Raw genomic sequence first — 18,184 nt, forward strand, 5'->3', positions numbered from 1 at the left:
GGCATTGGAACAGGCTGCCCAGGGCAGTGGTGGAACCACCATCCCTGCAAGTGTTCAAAACTTGTGTAGATGCCGTCACTGACATAGTGTAGTGGTAGACTTGGCAGTGCTGGGGTAACGGCTGGACCTGATGATCTTAAAGGTCTTTTCCAACCCAGCTGACTCTATGAAAACAGTACTGGACACCCCTTCTCCAAGTAAAAGTGAACTGTGGCCTGCACTCTGCTGCCAAAAGAATTGAGAAAAATGCATTGGCAATATCAGTCATGGCATACCACTTGGCTGCCTTTGACTCTAGTTCATACTGAAGTTCTAGCATGTCCGGTACGGCAGCACTCAATGGTGGTGTGACTTCATTCAGGCCACGACAGTCTACTGTTAGTCTCCACTCTCCGTCAGACTTTTGCACTGGCCAGATGGGGCTATTAAAGAGTGAGCAAGTCCTACTGATCACTCCTTGACTCTCCAGTCTACAAATCAACCTATGGATGGGAATCAGGGAGTCTCGGTGCGATACTGCCGCCGGTGCACTGCTGTGGTCGCAATTGGCACTTGTTCTTCAACCTTCAGCAACCCCACAGCAGAAGGATCCTCCAAGAGACCAGGAAAGGTGCACAGCTGCTCAATTTCCTCTGTCTCCAAAGCAGCAATACCAAAAGCCCATCGGTACCCTTTTGGGTCTCTGAAGCACCTCCTCCTGAGGTAGTCTATGCCAAGGACCAGCCACAATAGGGTTTGACACTCCTTCCCGATCAGGCTGATTTCAGCCTCCAGTACCATCTGATGTTGGGATCCTCCTGTCACTCCAGAATTACAAATGGGTTCTACCCCTTTACAGCTTGATGGCATTAGGGTACACTAATAATAACTGTTACAGCTGAAACCAGGACTGGGAAGTTTCCTGTGTTTAGTGCTGCAGGTCATAATTGGATTCTTCTGTAAAATTAAGAGGCTGTTTGAGACTGAAGTCAGCGCTGGAGCTGTTGAGAGGGCTTTACTCCAGTACCTCTCTACCTGGCACCCCACGATGTCCACCTTATTCCAGCTTTGTGGAAAACAAAGGACAAAACCAGTTAACTCCTCTGTGAAGAGTCCCAGTGATGCAGTAATAAGAAGCATTAGTTGTCATTAGGTGTCAGCTAGGGATTATTATCTTCCATTACCAGATGACATTTTACTGTACCACTGAAGAGAAGACGGCTTTAAATTCACTGCAGGAGCAACCTTTTATGATGTAACAAACTCTGATGATTAGTTACCCAAAAAGTCATTTCACCATAGGAGTGAGTGGTCAGATACAAACCACTTGAGAAACAATTTAAAAGGATTAAAGCAAAAAAAAACAACTTTGTTTTTTTTTTAAAGAAGAGATGCTGATGCCTTGGCTCCTTAAATGCTTTTTGCAGTCACCCTGAGATACAAGTATTTCTTTTAATATGTAATTACAGGAAGCATTTATGTATGTACTTTCCTCCCCTCCTCGTAAAAGGCATTTACAGATATCACAGAGCTGCTTCTTAAACAACATTATTAACTGGAAGGCTGACAGAACTGAAGCAACCTGAATGGGCTGAAGGACGATGGTTTCTTCCCCTCCATCAGTACCACGCACAAACCAAATCAACCACTGTTATCTATCAGTCCTATACCTCTTCCTTAGCATGAGTTCCAATGCCATGAGCACTGCCAGCGTGTTAAACGAATGGCACCCTCCACAGCCTGTCTCCTGCTCCTGCGGTCTCCAACTTGGGAGCGCTTACATTTTGCTCTATTTCAAATACAGAAATAACCCCCGAGGTCAACAGAAGGGAGCTTTGGTGGAGAAGTTATGACTTAAGAGCTGTGGTCTTTGAGCCCTCGCTTGTTGCAGCACTCCTGTTGGCCTTGTGAAGCTTTGGTGAGACGGGCTGCACGCAGAAGTCCGTGCTAGGGTTTTTTGCAGGACCTGACTTTCAGCAGAAGGTGCAAACTAACAGTAATAAAAATTGTTAGTGGTATTATAAAGAGGGTAAAGACCATGGGATGAACAGGTTAATTATGCCCTGGGGAGGAAAAAGAACAGCAACCAGGAGCATCAATTCTTCCTTCTGCCACAGCCTCTACTTTGAGGGCAGAGAGAGGGAAAACTGGCTACAAAAATCCTGCTTTCACAGAGGCTGCCCCACAAGAGGAGAGTCACAGGGGAGCACAGCACACTCATATATCACACCTTGACACACAGCCAAGAGATAGGCAGAAGCCAAAACACGGCATGCCAGGGGTTGCCTAAAGGCAACTCTAAACAGGAATGAAATCCCAAGTAGTTCCAAAAATGCATCAGGAGAAACTACTTTTGCTCTATGCGCTGCTCCAGGGCCAAGCACAGGCAGCAAACAGCTGGACCAGATGTTATCACTGCAGTTAAAATGGGAGCTGTCTAATTTTTCTTTAGAGGTGTATATATGAAACTTATGAGCCTACACATTAACACCAGACTTAGCCATTTTTATACTGAAGAACAGCACCTCTCTTTTAAGATGACCCGGTAATACTCAAATCCTTCTCCTAACAGCACCATTTGGAGTTCCAGGGTGTTCTGAGGACATCGCATGGCAATGCACTTGTATCGTCTCATAATTAGCTGTAATTACTATGCGATCATTTCCAGACTTAAATGTAGTTAACCATTAACCTGTATTTGTAGACTGTATTTGCTGAACAGCACGGCATGTTCCTTCATTCCCCAATGCTATGTAATCAAGCCGTTATAGACCTTATCAGAGTGGTTAACTACAACAGTTTTTGCAGGGTTGCAAGGAGAAGCTGCAGGTATGTAGTTATTATTTAAACTTTTTTTAATTAAAAAGATGCCTTTTTTTGGTAAAACTTTGTCAGGAAACAGAATAAATGAACATGGGACTGCCAATTTTCATGCTTTCTGAACAAATCCCCTGAAACCTCCTGTTCCAGTCCTTGTGCTTATACTAGCATAGGCAAAGTAGCATCACAACAGCTCTTCAAGCTTCCAGCTGGATTGCCTTACTATGCCTGATCTGTATACGTACATGTCTGTAAGACAAAATAAGCATACTTTGAGTCCCCAGTGCAGTATAAATGTAATTATCTGCTTCTCCCATAATAACGAATGTATTGTTAACATCCTTGTAAAGCATTTGCTGTTGCAAAAATATAATGCAACAACAATATAGTGCAAAAAAATAATGAGTACTATTCAGTATTTATTACCCACTCTAGCAGTACAGATAATCAACAGCAGAAGGCCAAGGGTGACTGCAGAACTGTTGTATGCATACACTAAATTAGGAATATTCAATCCAGGGTTAGTTTGCTTAATTTTCCCCCTTTTTTAAATAAATAACATTTAATAGGCTCATGCAATCAAACCTATGGAACTTACTCTGTGTTCTGGCACAAACCAATGTGTTACAGACCTTTACCGACTAGAGAAAGGGCTTGATGCAGAAATATACCGCGAGACAACTTGAGATAACCTATCAATCACATAGATGTGATTGTATCAAGCACCATATTAAAAGCTGGTTTTGCTGCTCCTTTATATTAGAGAAGGAATAACAGAAACAATTTAGGAATTCAGCATACGCATGGGCCAATTGCCATCGAAACTCCACTTCCGCACAGGATCTGCGGCAGCCCATCTCAGGCTGTTGATTCGGATCCCTTGTCTCACTGTATAAGCCCTGCTACAAAGAGTTCATCTCTTTGGAAACTCAATCTGCAACTTCCAACTGCTTGAGAAAGACTCCTGGCTGCCAGCTCGGTCAGTGCGAGGTGCTACCTGGAGGTCCCTAACACCATCTTATGCAGACTTTCTTTTGCAACCTCAGTTCGGGACCCAAGCTGTATTAAATAGAGCACACGCTCTTTACTCTCCTTACCGCACATGGAAAAAGCAAATGTGTCATCTTGTCCAGCATGACACACTGGTACAACCCATAAATAGATTGCTTAGTTGTAAATTCCTTGGAAATACTAAGCTGGAAAGGTGACAGACAGAGATTATGAGTGACTTCAAAGGATTATCAATGAACCAGTGAAATTAGCACCAGCATCATCCTAAAATGAGGTATTAGTACTAAGAACTGCTATTTAAGTATTTCAGCACTCTTCCTATAGGTTTCCCTTTCCGAAGGCCAGGAAGGGTAAAGAAGATGGTAGGAATTTGGTAAGCCTAGTTGGGGAGGACTTCTCGTGCACCACAGGGTGGGCCTAGGCTACACAATGAGCTGCAACAGGCTTTTACACCAAATCCAATTCTCAGCAGTACAAAAAGCATTCATCCTGAAGCAGCTTTGGGAGGATGAGCAAATCTAATCCTGGAGGGTACCCCCACGCCCATGCACAACAGAAAACCCACCCACGCCAAAACAACTTTCTGGATGCACATCAAAGCACGTAGCCTCTTCAGAACGAACATTACAGACACCGGTCTCACAACTGTGTCAATACCGGCACCAGGCAATGAAGCCTGACTTCTAAACCTGACACTGGGACAGACCCCAGTTGTCAGAAACTTCATGAAAGCACTGGTGCAGTGTTACCCTCAGCTGATAATAACCCAGGTACAAACCTTTGCGCAGTACAAGGTTAAGGCATAAAGATACCCTGGATTTTTGCAGGGCCAATTAGAAAGTTTTAGGAGCTTTTGTTTTAAGACCCATTCAATTTACAATTATCTAAACCAATACACAAACGAGAACGGCAAATGCTTTCAAGAGGCATCTGCAAACACTCCTCAACAAGATTTCAAGTTTACAGTTAAATCCTACTTCCTAATCAAATGCTTGTATGTGAGAGGAACACTGCTGGAAATGGGTAAGGAAATATCTTAAGCTTCACTTCTTAATCCCAAATCCAGTAGCTTGTGTAAGTAAAACTGAGGTACAACTTCGTCTCAAACAAAATTCTCCATTCAAAAGAGTGGTTTGGTTTGGGGTTCCCCCCACCCAAATAAACACAAAGCAACCCTCATTATTTGTCTCAGCCTGACCACTCTCAGCAGTCCTTTCCTTGTGCCTTTGCACAACAAGACATCACATTACAGAAGACCCCAGCTGACCATCCTGAAAGTTTACTATGGTAAGAGCTGGAAGAAAGAAATATCAAAGGGACTGGCAATTCCATCACCACGTGATAGTGAAAAAGCAGCAGCAGTAAGGTAGGCAGGGAAGCACACACAGTCCTGCAAGCTAGAGGTCTGCAGAGGGACGACAGCACCTCACTCAGCCTTTTCCCTGCTGCTGCTTGGTTCAATTCAGCCACTTGAGAGAGGACATTGAACTTACAATAGACCAGCATCACTTGGGCTCCCGACTGCTGCAGCAGCCCAACTAATCCCTGCAATGCCAGATGCCCTCGCAGCTGATAACCTGTACACATCCCAGCACGTCACTCGGGGCCCAGGAGAGCGAGAAGAGGGACCAGGCAGAGGCCAGCGAGACAGGACTGGCACACATGCACACACATGAATGCCTCTCCCTTTGCATAGTTCTAAATAAAATTAAGCCGCTTATGTCGTTTCCACTGCCAGATTAGCTCAAGCATGATAAGTTCACAATTCAGCTCAGTCGCCTCACTTTGATCCATGCTACATGCTGCCGCCTATTCCTATCTGCAACCATCACTGGCAACAGCAGGAAAAGTACCATAAAGCCAACAATAAAACACTTACGAGTAGATGTTAATGGGAACTACAGGATTAGGGCTTTTTTTTCTTTCCTTTATTTTTGTACATCTCACTAGTCCGATATTAACATGCTGCAGCACAATTTTATTTCTCTTGCTGCACAGAAGGGATTAAAGCACTGAATTCACCCAAACCAAGTCAGTTTAACTTGACGGTGATCAGCTTCTTCCCTAGCTTTGCTCCCGAGTCTTCCTCCTTAACCTTTCAATTAAGCAAAACAAGGGATCTCCGTAAGAGCCATGGCTTTTAAGTAAATAGATACAAACATGGAAATCTCAGAAAGCGAGTTAAGCAGAACATTCAGTGTAACCAGTAAAATAATGAAGCAGCAGCTAGAAGGATGGTAATGATTTAAGCAAATGCCAAAAACTTATTTCAATAGTTCTCCTCCTAAGTTTTGTCAAACTTCATTTACAAATCATTAATCCCATTTTAAGTTATGGGTCATGCAGTTTCCCTTTAGATCGCTACCAGATTGCTAGAGCATGGCTTTTAAATAACCCCAAAGTATAGGGTCTTGTAGCAGAAAAGATGGTAGGGGGGATAGGGAGGAAGGAAAGGATGCCTATGCATATACGTATATGTATGTATATTTTGAAATTGAGAGATCAGGAATGTTTGCAGATAAATAAAGAACTGCAATATATAAACTACCTATCTGCATTAATAGAAAGTAACTGAAAATCTCATACAGCAGCTGCTTTTACATCATGACTCTGACACATCCAAAGAACTAAACCCCAACACATCGCTGGGTCAACGTAAAAGGGACGTAGGTTTGAGTCAAGGAAATTCTAGTCCTGGTTTGCAAAGACCCAATTTAATCCAGAACTGCATTTTTGAAAGCTAATTCACAAGGGGGCTTTTGCACTTAACAGGTCTCAAGAGAGAAAAGGGAAAACTTCAGCTGAAGAAAGTTTCCAGGTGTGACAGAAGTGGACAGGCTGCTATGTCTGACCCTTTACTTCACAGTAGCTATACACACTTAATGCATATTAAGTATAAAACCAGAACTAGCACTATGCTTACCGTGAACAATGAAGGACTCAAACATTACACCTTCAAAGAACAATGTAAAACTCTTCACGGATCATGCCACAGTTTAGGGCCACGTCTCATCTCCATGGGATTCTTGGCTGACAAAACAATTGTGAAGAAATAAGCATCATCAGCCATGAGCGCTATTGTTTTATCCAGTCCATACTCTGCACCAGGAACTGGTCATATTTAATGGCAACTAATGGTATTCATTATTACATCTCAGGAATAAAAATGGTTGTCAGAGAAACATATGGAGCAACAACAGTATCACTTCATCACCTAATTACCTTGATAAAGTAACTACATGCTTAGTACAGACATTGGCAAATATTTGTTTATGGAACTGAAGCATCATTTATGCGGTCTCTAAATGACAGGAAGATCATTTAATCCTGAACACTGCAGGAGTATGCAGTGAAATCTGTGGGGACTTTGGGGGAATTCTCCCTGGGGTTTAATTTCTATACAGCCTGTTCAATTTTACTCCAGCTTAACAGGATCCATCCATCGCCAAGATGCAAAGAAGAGGCAAAACCAGCAGTTATGTTGCTGCTGGTTTGGGTGCTGGGTTTTTTGGCTTTGACTTTGGGTTTGGAGGGGGGGGGGATTTGGTTTTGGACATAAAACCAGGCAGCACTTGTCTTGTCAACAAGTAGTACAAATTGTAACATCAGCTTCTTCACATGGTCCTTGCCTCAGTGCATCCATCTAGCCCAGAAAGGAGGTCTGGACCTTTGTTTCGCAAACGCTTGCAAAGCACACACCGACAAACCTCACAAATCAGTGATCTGTACTGGTATATCATCCTGCTACTACTTCAACTCAAACCAAAAGCCATGTTAACGCTTCCTTCATGTGCGAGATATGTAACCCGTTTATTTGGGTGCATCTCATTCAGCACAGACCAAGCACAGTCCCCTCTCCCCGTACCAGCTCTTTCACCTCCACAGCTTTTATCAGCTCCGAGTTTACCTACCAGCAGGCTGAAGGAGTCATCTAGTGGCCACAGAGAATTCCTGCAGCCTCCCCAGCTCCTGCAGTCCGGCTCTCGGGATAATACTCATTTTTGAGCCCTTAAAGCCCATGCAGCACTGACAAGAGTCCACTGAAGGTCCAGTATCTGAACCATGATACGGTCCCAGCAGTTACACTGATGATGTTCCATGTTCACATTCCCTAAGCAGTAGTTTCCCACTTCTGGCCCACATCAAGGCCAAATTCAAGTTCTGACCTTAACCATGCCTGCCAGTAGATAGGGCTGTGTTGTTTCTAACCCGTATGCAGCTCACTGTTCCTCTTCAAGGACAGGCAAACAGATCTGCTGAATAACACTGCTGAACATGCAGAGCACCAGTTCAAGTGACAGTCTTGCCCACCAATTAAAGACCAAAGCAGCAGCACAGTAACCTAGCTAACTCATCTTACTTGGGTCCCATCCTTCCTCTACCACAAACTTACTGCATAGGTTTGGACACAGCACATACGTATTTAGGCAAGGTATTTCAATCATGGAAGAACCAGGTGCCTAATAACACACAAAACTCAGTAAGAGAGCCATAGTACGTTAAACAGGTATTTGAAGTATGATTTAAACCAACACTTTGCTAAACAGTTATGAATAGCTTAACAGTCTTACTAAACTGCATCAAAATGTGTAATGCTTTGTCAGGTCTCTGTTCAGTACCTCCAGTCAGCTAAGCTCCAGAAATACAAGGAGTATAGTTTTATCTGGAAACCTCAAACACCCATCCCTCAGACGAACGGCCATTTCATCAACATTAGAAATAAAGGTTTTATTGAACTTTTTATTCAACAACTTAGCTTGTTTCAAACTTGGATTCTGCCCCATTTTTGTTACTATGTGTTAACCTATGTCATCTGTGAAGTGACTGAACTGCAGTCCCCTTACCGAAGGGCAAGATCGTCTTAAACTTCTTTTTGTTTCTGGAAATCACTTTGCTGCAACACGAATGCCGGGCTCTAGAGAAGGTGCTGCTACCCTTCCTTCACAGAGCAGGGATCTATTTACACCTTTTCTTTCTAAAGGCTTGCCCTGTTGCCCAGAGGTGAATCTAATGCAGATTTCAGGTGCTAAATATCCCCCCACCCCCCCAATTTTCTATCACAGACATACACTACCTATGCAGTTTAACGTTTGCTTGGCAGCAGTGGCTTCCCCCTCAGAAACGGGTTCTTCAGATGTGCCAAAAAACTTCCTTAAATTCATCCTAAGCCTTCCTATGACTCAGAGCCGCTATCTGCCTCAATCATGTCAGTCAAAAAGGTGTTACCCAGCTTTCTTCATCGATCCCATAAATCACCTGGGTAATTCAAGTGAAAAGTGCTATAAAAGCGCAGGGATCATTACGGTATGGTTAAGGAGCTCTGACCTACTTCAAGCTGTAGTTAGAAGTGGAAAACGGTGGTACCACAACTATACCAACAGGGGAAAGAAAGAAATGAGCCTTGTAAGCTTTAATGTCGAAGTAGAGAAGTTGTCTTCGAAATGGGGCGGCACAAGCAGCAACTAAGCGATGTTTAGAGCTAGTACTGAGTTCAGCCACCCTCTGATGTCAGCTGGCAACACCCCCATCTTGCTTCACAGGTCTAGCAAATTAAACGTTGGTCCAATCTGCCTTACATGGAGGACGTGAAGAAAGACGGGCTCTAAAGCACATTTGCCTCTGCAACACAAGGGACACGTTACCCCTTCAGGTCCGTAAATGACCAAGAGCTGTTTCGTGCCACGCACTGCTCACCTGATGGAGGTGTCTGGAAGCTAGAATGCAGTTCTGCAGCGCTCTGAGGTTTGCACAAGCACGCTCTAGATCCATTTTCCAAGTTTTTAAGCAGGCCTAATTTGTATTGTCATTGAAAAAACATTGATATTCTGCAGTCTTACCTAGCCAACATCGTACGAAATGCAAGGCCACTGAAGACTTCCACACAAATGTAACTAGTTTTATTTCTTTATTTCATTCATGCATTTTACACACAAGATCCTCTTTGGAAAGAGCAACGAAAGAGTGGGATCACTACTGGTCTAAAGCAGTATGCCAAAACATTTCGCTGATGAAATGAGTAGTAGACAATAGCAGAGGTCTACTGATATAGACTGTGCTAAGCCAAGTCACATTGCCCTGTCTCACACCATGCTTTTAGTGAACTGCAAAGAGTGAATGAGGAACACTAACAGCCACAGAATCACAGAATAGCCTGGGTTGGTAGGGACCTTCAGAGGTCATCTGGTCCAACCTCCTGCAATCAGCAGGGACATAGAATCACAGAACAGTTTGGGTTGGAAAGGACCTTAAGATCATCCAGTTCCAACCCCCCTGCCATGGGCAGGGACACCTCACACTAAACCCATCACCCAAGGCTCTGTCCAACCTGGCCTTGAGCACTGCCAGGGATGGAGCATTCACAACCTCCCTGGGCAACCCATTCCAGTTCCTCACCACCCTAACAGGAAAGAACTTCCTCCTTATATCCAGTCTAAACTTCCCCTGTTTCAGTTTTAACCCGTTACCCCTTGTCCTGTCACTACAGTCCCTAATGAAGAGTCCCTCCCCAGCATCCCTATAGCCCCCCTTCAGACACTGGAAGCTGCTGCGAGGTCTCCACGCAGCCTTCTCTTCTCCAGGCTGAACAACCCCAACTCTCAGCCTTTCCCCACAGCCACTCAAGCCCACTTTGCCCAGCTATTACAATAAAAATGCACACACTTTCTATATTACACACGCACAGACACACACACAAGCGTATGCATTTCTGTGCATGTATCTTTATGTACTTTTCTGCAGGTGCATGCAAGATAAAAGCAAGCACCACACAGCAGGCTGCCCTGCAAAGAAGCTATGCAGAAGACAAATAGTGGCAGACAGGAATAAAAAGCAAGAAACTGCAAAATACCACTGCCATTCTTAAAATACCTCCCTCCCTTTGCACACAGAATCTCCTTTGGAGCTTCTACTACTTCTTCATATGCAGATCAACCAAAGCATGGGTGTACTATGTTAGTGCTGCAAATACCTATGCTGACATGCTTCCTTTTGATAAAAAGGTTTATTACACTGATCAGGCTTTTATCACCCCAAAAGACGGCCATAAATTGTCCTTCCTAAAGGTCTTACACCACAGATTGCTTGGGAACGTTGGGTAGCTGCCCTCCCTCAGTATTTCACAAAGGGAGCATATTATACTCATCTTCCAGTGATGGCACCATTTTCCAGAATCATTTCCAGATATAATTCAAGGAGGCTGACCATCCTAAAAGAAACACATTACTGACTGAAGCCTGAGCATCTCAATACAGCTTCTCTTTGCACCTTCATTAGTCAGCAGAAAGCAGCTAAACAGTCAACTGAAGATGCCTTCCCTCTAAGGGCCCTGCCCTTCTATCATTCCTCAGCTTGCTACCTGCTGAATTCGCTGCCTATTGCGGGACAAGCTGAAATACCTCTCTCAGCACTGCCAGGAGCAAGGAATTTATCTGCTTTTATGTACTCTGTCAATCCATACAGCAGGAAATTTAATCAGAAGTAACAGCGTAAATTGCTGATAATACTTAAAGTACACTCACTTCTACTGAAAGCTCAGCCAGAAAGTCTCTCTTTTTCCTCCCTCTACCCACCGCTTTCACCAACGCAGCAATTCGGAGGCTTTGTCTCACCAGAGGTCCACCAGAGAGCAGATGCCTGTACCTGCTGTGAACATTTCAGCATTCACAGAGCAGAGGCTCGCACACAGACAGACCTTCAGTGAAAGCCCCCCCCCAGAACTCAGAAAGCCTCTGCCACAGACTTATTCCTGTTATTGTTGTGAATCAACCATGAACACCACTGGAGATGGGAAGGCTTCAGCTGTGTGGTTAGAATATGTCATGGTCATCTTCGAAGGGGGCCTGGCTAGCTGGCTGCCTTATTGCAGCCTTGAAAGGGGAAGAAACAGCTTAACTGTAGTAACTCCTTATTGGCCCTGACTAACAAGAACCTGCTTGAGTGGGTTCCACCAACACGGGAGGTATCGCCACTGACTGTCAGTGCGCACAGGTCCACACGGATGGATGCAGTTTTACCCAAGATGGATGCAGTTTTACCCAAGAAACTTCCAGGTGTCTTACACAGCTGATTGCTACTTCTGAGTTACTCCGTACACTGACAAGCTCCAGGGGGCATTTGGCCAAGTATGGGATGCTTGTAACTACCACTACTAACATTTTAAACTTCAAACACATACATTCTTGTAGCCAGCTGGAACAGGAAAACTCAATTAAATGATTTTCAGTTCTTCTACAGACAGTTCCACTTTTGTATTCATCTGGGAAATAAACATTTTGCTTGAACACCTGCATATAAAGTTATCCCTTCAATTGGAATGTATTTTAACCTCCCAGTACCATAAAAACCACTTTACCATGCAATAGTGATGTAACAGATAAAGGGGGAGGGATCCATTTGAGTAGCTTTGCTTTGCAGTGCATCTTGCTCCCCAAGAGTTGAAATAGGAGCATCTTTTGGAGATGCTGCCAGGGTTTCACCTCGGGTTAGCTGACCATCAGGGAAGACTATGTCCCAAAGCATTACACCACACCAGCGCCCTGCACCATCCCTCCACAGCCGCTATAGTGCTTCCCAGTGAGGCTCTGCCAGCAGCATCCCAGACAGAAGTCCATGGAGAACACTGCTGCCATTACACTACGACTATGCAGAGGGTGGGCACAACAGCATTAGAAGATGCTGCAACAGAGGCAGTAACTTCACATCCCCACCAGTAGAAGCTGTGTACTTACAGCTGGTCATGGCCCAGCTGCACCAACCAGCTCTTGTGGTGTCAGGTCCCTTGAACTTTGCTGTGATTTGCCTAACAAAGCATTAGTCTCATTAACTCCTTTCTCCATTTACAGCAAGAGAGACTTATTTTTCCCTCCAAAAGAAAGATATAATCAAACCAAAGTGCCAATTTTATATTTATTTTTTTTAAATGCTTGAGATTTTAGGGAGTTCTTTCAATCTCCTGGCGTAAAGCAACTGAACTTCCTGCTGTGCAAGCTTCACAGCAACACTTAGGTTTTCTTTCTCATCCTGAAACTATAATTTCTTGTGTTTCTCCTCCACAATTATGCCTGTTTTATATACAGTTTTCACTGGACAGCATCTATTCTGTAGCATAAGGTACTCTAAAACAGCACAAAAGACTCAATGTGCCACATTTTGTTACGGGTTTTCAGTTTACTTTGGTAGGGCAAGGGAAGGAGTAGGGATGGTATTTTCAACTCTAAACTCTCCTATCTGAACAGCTTCCAAGCAAAGCAAACATGGATCCTTTAATCCCTTGTCACAATCCGCTAGCACGGATTCCTGTACTTGCACAGAGTCTCACAGAGGGTAGCAAGGCCCTGAACATCCGTGCGGGTCTACACTGGCGCGTCTCAAAAGACGATCTTCATCTTGGGATGTAACATTTGACTACTGCAGCCAAAACACAGCCCCGGGGAATTAACGTAGAAATATCTGCTGCTGCTTTCTGCCAGCACCTGACACGTAACAAAAGCTTGAAAACCACTAACAAAAACTTCCTCAACTCCACAAATCACATACAAGCAGCAACAATTACCCTGCTACCAAAAAAACCCCACTCAAGTACTGGCCATTGGAGGTAAGCTACCTTCTCCTTTTGAGACATTCCACCCCCAGTTAAAATCTCAGAGCAACTCATCATATTAACAACATACAGCATCAGCTCTGGACTTAACAATTTAACCAGCACCTTGAATCTCTTGTAAACTGGTATTCCGCATCCAGACAGAACTACCTGGCTGAAATCACCTATCAACACACTTACTGAAAGTCCCATGCAGCTTTTAAGAAGAGCCTGATATGTCGCAGGCTATGCTGGGTCACACAAAGGAAAGCTACGCAAGGCATCACCCTGCTTCAGAAAGGATCACAGGAGAAAGATAAAAGCAACATCACAATTAAGACATTTTATCCTCAGCATCAGTAACCAGCTGATGCTATCTGCACTGGAAACTATCCAGACTGCACAATCATGTTTAAGAGATGCATATAAGTCCCCAGCAGAAGAAGTATTGACAATAGTAGTCTATTTCTGGAGATACATCCTCCTTCTCTTGCATTTTACTTAGCCTGCCCTTAAGGCTCTAGCTTGACAAGCTGTAAGATAGCATAAGCCAGCTCTGAAACCAAAAGCAGTCCTGTCCCCTGTCCTGCTCCTATTCCCCCCTCTTCTGGAGCAACAGAGCTGTGCAGTTCTCTGCTCTGATTCATGACTCACTATAGGATCCCCCCCAATGGTGGTCAGTTCTACCTTTAGCAGACAGAAAGAGTTAAGCTAATATACCCCATTAATTTAGGTATGATCCCAGTCCAGTCCATTGCACAACTTCAAAAACAACCAGCATGACCCCATGGAGTAGGATGCAAGTGTCTGAGGCTGGGACTATTTCGTTTAGTGACTGCTGCCATTTAAACATGGTGCTTCACTATTACCTCTAGCAAATAAGTCTTATTCACTTCTTTGTCAGGGAGCTGTAGTTCAAATAACATATTGTATCTTCTATCACATGCAGTGAACTGAAGGTCAAAACAGACTCTGGGAGCAATACCCTTCACTCTTCATGCCTACCAATAAAGAGCACTTATTAATAGCCTTGTGAACGCTCAAACAAGGAAGGACCCAACCTGCAGAACTTCCCACCCCCCTTGAGTGCACCCCAAAATAACAAGTTCCCACAAGTTAACACAAGACCAGGTTGCAAAAATGGGACAGAAAAAGGAGCAAATGCTTTGACCCTACCCAGCAGCAAGGCTGGCAAATCAGTTATGAGCACAAAACCTAGAGCCACTGGTAGGAGCCCTTGACTCCACCGATCCAGGCTGGGCTTTTTTTTACAGCAACCTCTTATCAATCACAATGAAAATAAGCACAAAATTACTAAAGCAGCACAGAAGGCCAGCAGCTGCAGGGCTTGCTGCTTAACATCACACCCATGCTCTCAGTGCTGCAGTCTGCCTACTGCCAGAATGCAAGCAAAAAGGTAGTAACTTTGGCAAGGAAGAGTTGCGTACTTGGGCCCACAAGGGAGATATATTTGCATCTATAGGATAAGTATATTTCCCACACATTTCTTGTGGAAACATTATCATTTAGAATTCCTTAGTATCAACACAAATGGGCATGCATCATCTAACTACCATACTGATGTGCACAGCACATAAAACGTCTTTAGCCATGGTTTTATCCCTGACTCATGACGTGGCACAGGGTTAATTTCTGGAGCACAGGTCTATACAAAGAAGTAGATTTAGCAGCAATGAACTTCCAGATTGCAGGAGGCAAAAACCACACAGCATATTATACCCAGCACCTAAAAGCAAATACAGATGATGCAGGGCCATACACGACTGGAAGTTTTATTATTACTTCCTATACAATACCCCTCCAGCACTACCCCAGTGGAGGCCACAGGCTGGGCAATAAAAGTGGTTTTATGCTTTTCTTTTGACTTTACACATTGATCTACAAAGCCTTAGAAGTGGTAAGTGTGGCCCAGTCATACAAAACACCCTGAATACACTCCCGCTTGCCCCACAACTGAAAGAAGGAGCGCTGATTTCCAACAAAGAAGAAAGGAAAAGTCAGTCACGGCCACAAATATTACCACAAATCAACCCCAGTTTGTAATTTGCTGCACCTCTCTCATTGTCCATCAAAATACATCATCAAATTCTGAAACAGAAGATTCCCAGAACTACTTCCAGCATGGCTACTGAGGAACTTCACTGTAAGAGAAGTAATCCTGACTCCCACAACCAATCCAAGCCTGTATCTGTTTCATTTTGTAGCAGAACCAATGAATTCAACTCGGCATCACAGAAAACAGCTACTCAAAGTGTGTGCTCTGGTCTGGATCAAGGGCACAGGCAATTCTGGTCAGACCTGAGAGCTTGGGTAACAGCAAGCTACCCAAGTAGGCTTGGTACCCAAACCAGCAGCATCCAATGCCAGGCTGGCCCACCAGAGCTACGTGTTTTGAGTAGCTTCTTATGGACAGTTCTCTGCGAAACCACTCAGGGCACCATGGTCAGAATGAACAAAGTGGTCCCATTAATCTGCTTGTTAACAGGCAGTAATGAGAAAGCAGCAAAAGAAGGGTACCACACCACAGAGTAAGTAGCAACCTGCCACTAGTTACGGATTACCAACTTCAGAGCGCCAATAGAAGGTATAGAGGGAATGATGCTCACCTGTTTAACAGGTTGGAAATCTCATTTTGTAATACATACAAATGCATTTTGTGTGAAAAATACATTTTGTGTGTAAAATACATACCGTGGTATTTACATTCTTCACTCCGTAAAGAAAAATAATGACAATAGACAAATAAAACCCAAACAAACCCAAACCCAACCAAAACAACCAACCAAACCCAAACTACAAATTGCAACAATGTAAGAAGCCACATTTCTATAGGAGTTACTCGTTTGTCACAACAGAGATACTGGTCCAAACAATCCACTTTTCTCTCAATCAACCTGCCTTCCATCCTGAGGGATGCTTGGCAATTGGAAAAAGAATTCTGGGGGTTGTTTCCTTTTTGTTTTTCCTGTCTATGAACTTATTTCCACACATTGTAAAATCCTGTCATTCCCTCCTATGCCTCACATCATTCTAGACCCACAGGCATTACTACATCACTGTGAAGTCTCTTTCTGGCATAATTCAATCCATCTAAAAGTTCTGAAGCTACCCCAGTGTTTTTTTTCTACTGTAAGTGCTTTAGAGTAAACCCCATCTTTACCATCTGTCCTTTATGGCTATATTTATATATTTATATTATGGCCATATCTATTTACACTTTTCAATGAAAGAAAAATTAATTTAAACACTATAAACTTTCAGGGACCACAGTTCTTTGCCACAGCAAAATCCATCACTTCCTGACTATACTCCATTACAGTATTAGCAGGAGCAAAAGCATCTAATCAGAGAGCGTAACAACATAATTGCTCATGTCTTGTTCCTGAAGCCTGGGTAGGTTGCGACTTCTGGTCCCACCTCCAACAACTCCGTGATGTAAAACCAGCACTCACCTCCTTCGCCTTCCACGGTCACAGAGCTGGCACAGAAATGCTTTCGGTGCAGCAGTCTACCATTCTGCCTACAGCTCTGGTTCGCTGCAACAGAACAAAATCACCATGATACTGCTTTTCCAGCTTGGCGCGTTCGCCTGTCAGAGAAAGAGCCTGCAGCCACCCGTAAGAACCAACTCCACACCGATGAAAATAACTCTTTCAGGGGAGGAGGAGCAGCGTTCGGAGGAAAATGAAAAGCAGGAAGCTGATCTCAGCAGCGCGGGGAGCACGGACGGGGCGGAGCAGAGGCACGGAGCGAGGAAAAGTGGAGCAAAGACTCGCTGCTTATAGCTTGGTTTTGGCAGTGGGACCGAACACCACCGCATTACTGAAATACCAGCGTTACAGCTAACGCGGATGCCATCAGCGCCCTGCTCCCCGCACACACCCCCCCATCCCACCGCATGGGCTAGCGCTCACCGCACAGGTAGCTGGCCCTGCACAAGCAGACACTCACCCTTGACATCCTCCCCGCTGGCACCACCAGCCCCCAGCCCCAGCATGCATCCCGACCCGCCCCAGCCCTGGGTGAGAGCTGCCCATGGGCCCCACACGCTGCTGAGCCCTCTTTCAGGCGTGCGCCGGGGGAAGAAGGCACATCCCGCAGGATGGATACCACGCTCCTCCTCTTGCCACTGGAGAAGAACTCTTATTGCGCATTAAAACCAGCAGATGATGGTATGTTCTGAAAGATCAAACTGCCACGTTTTGTGTGGAACTAACTTCTTTTGATGAAGTTATAATAAAACAAGGCAGGGGGGATATTCTGGAGCTTCAAGAACCGCAAGGCTTTTCAAGCTACAATTCAAACCGACACCAAGCAGGGCTTTAACTTGGCAACAGCATCTCCCACCTTGCATGAACCCCCTCTCTCAAAGGCACATGCTAGCCCCACTAAGCAGGCTGTGGCAGCTGGGTTCCCCCAGGAGAGACAATTCTGCTTGCTCCTGCAGCATGGGCCACCCTCACCTGCCCTCCTGGCCTCTGCCATAGTGGGGCTGCATCTGCCACATGCCATGCTGCCCCCACGTTCCTCAGGAGTGAGGTTTGTTCCTATCTTTAGGGTAGCATTACAAAACCACACATAAAAGAGCGATATATAACGTTCTATAATAAGAATTATAGAGCACAGAAAATGAAGTGTCAAGGTAAAGCCAAAAAAGACACAAGGCAAAGGTGGACTGACTACCACGTGAGCCATCAGCCACTGTTTTACAAGAGGAATTAAAACCCAAACGGGAAAACAGCACGTCAGTGGATCTTCCCAACTCACACAGCCAGG

General features: G+C 44.5%; 1 protein-coding gene across 16 annotated transcripts in view; it reads right to left on the reverse strand.

Annotated features, from left to right (window-relative positions):
- Nucleotides 1-18,184, reverse strand: part of BBX (BBX high mobility group box domain containing) — a 137,646-nt gene that overhangs the window by 86,657 nt on the left and 32,805 nt on the right. For 4 of the 16 annotated variants that reach the window (XM_061454390.1, XM_061454394.1, XM_061454392.1 and 1 more), the window contains one exon: nt 16,861-16,944. The exons of 11 other annotated variants lie outside the window; for them this stretch is intronic. The gene's annotated coding sequence lies outside the window, so the exon portion shown is untranslated. Of the gene's footprint in view, nt 1-6,733; nt 7,089-16,860; nt 16,945-18,184 lie in introns of those variants that run through there. One more of the 16 variants, XM_061454395.1, reaches the window with a different exon arrangement.

This window comes from Pezoporus flaviventris, unplaced genomic scaffold (genome assembly GCF_033815535.1).
Source record: "Pezoporus flaviventris isolate CSIRO_AGI_PZ_B2104156 unplaced genomic scaffold, CSIRO_AGI_Pfla_v1 ptg000015l, whole genome shotgun sequence".
Taxonomy (NCBI): Eukaryota; Metazoa; Chordata; class Aves; order Psittaciformes; family Psittacidae; genus Pezoporus; species Pezoporus flaviventris.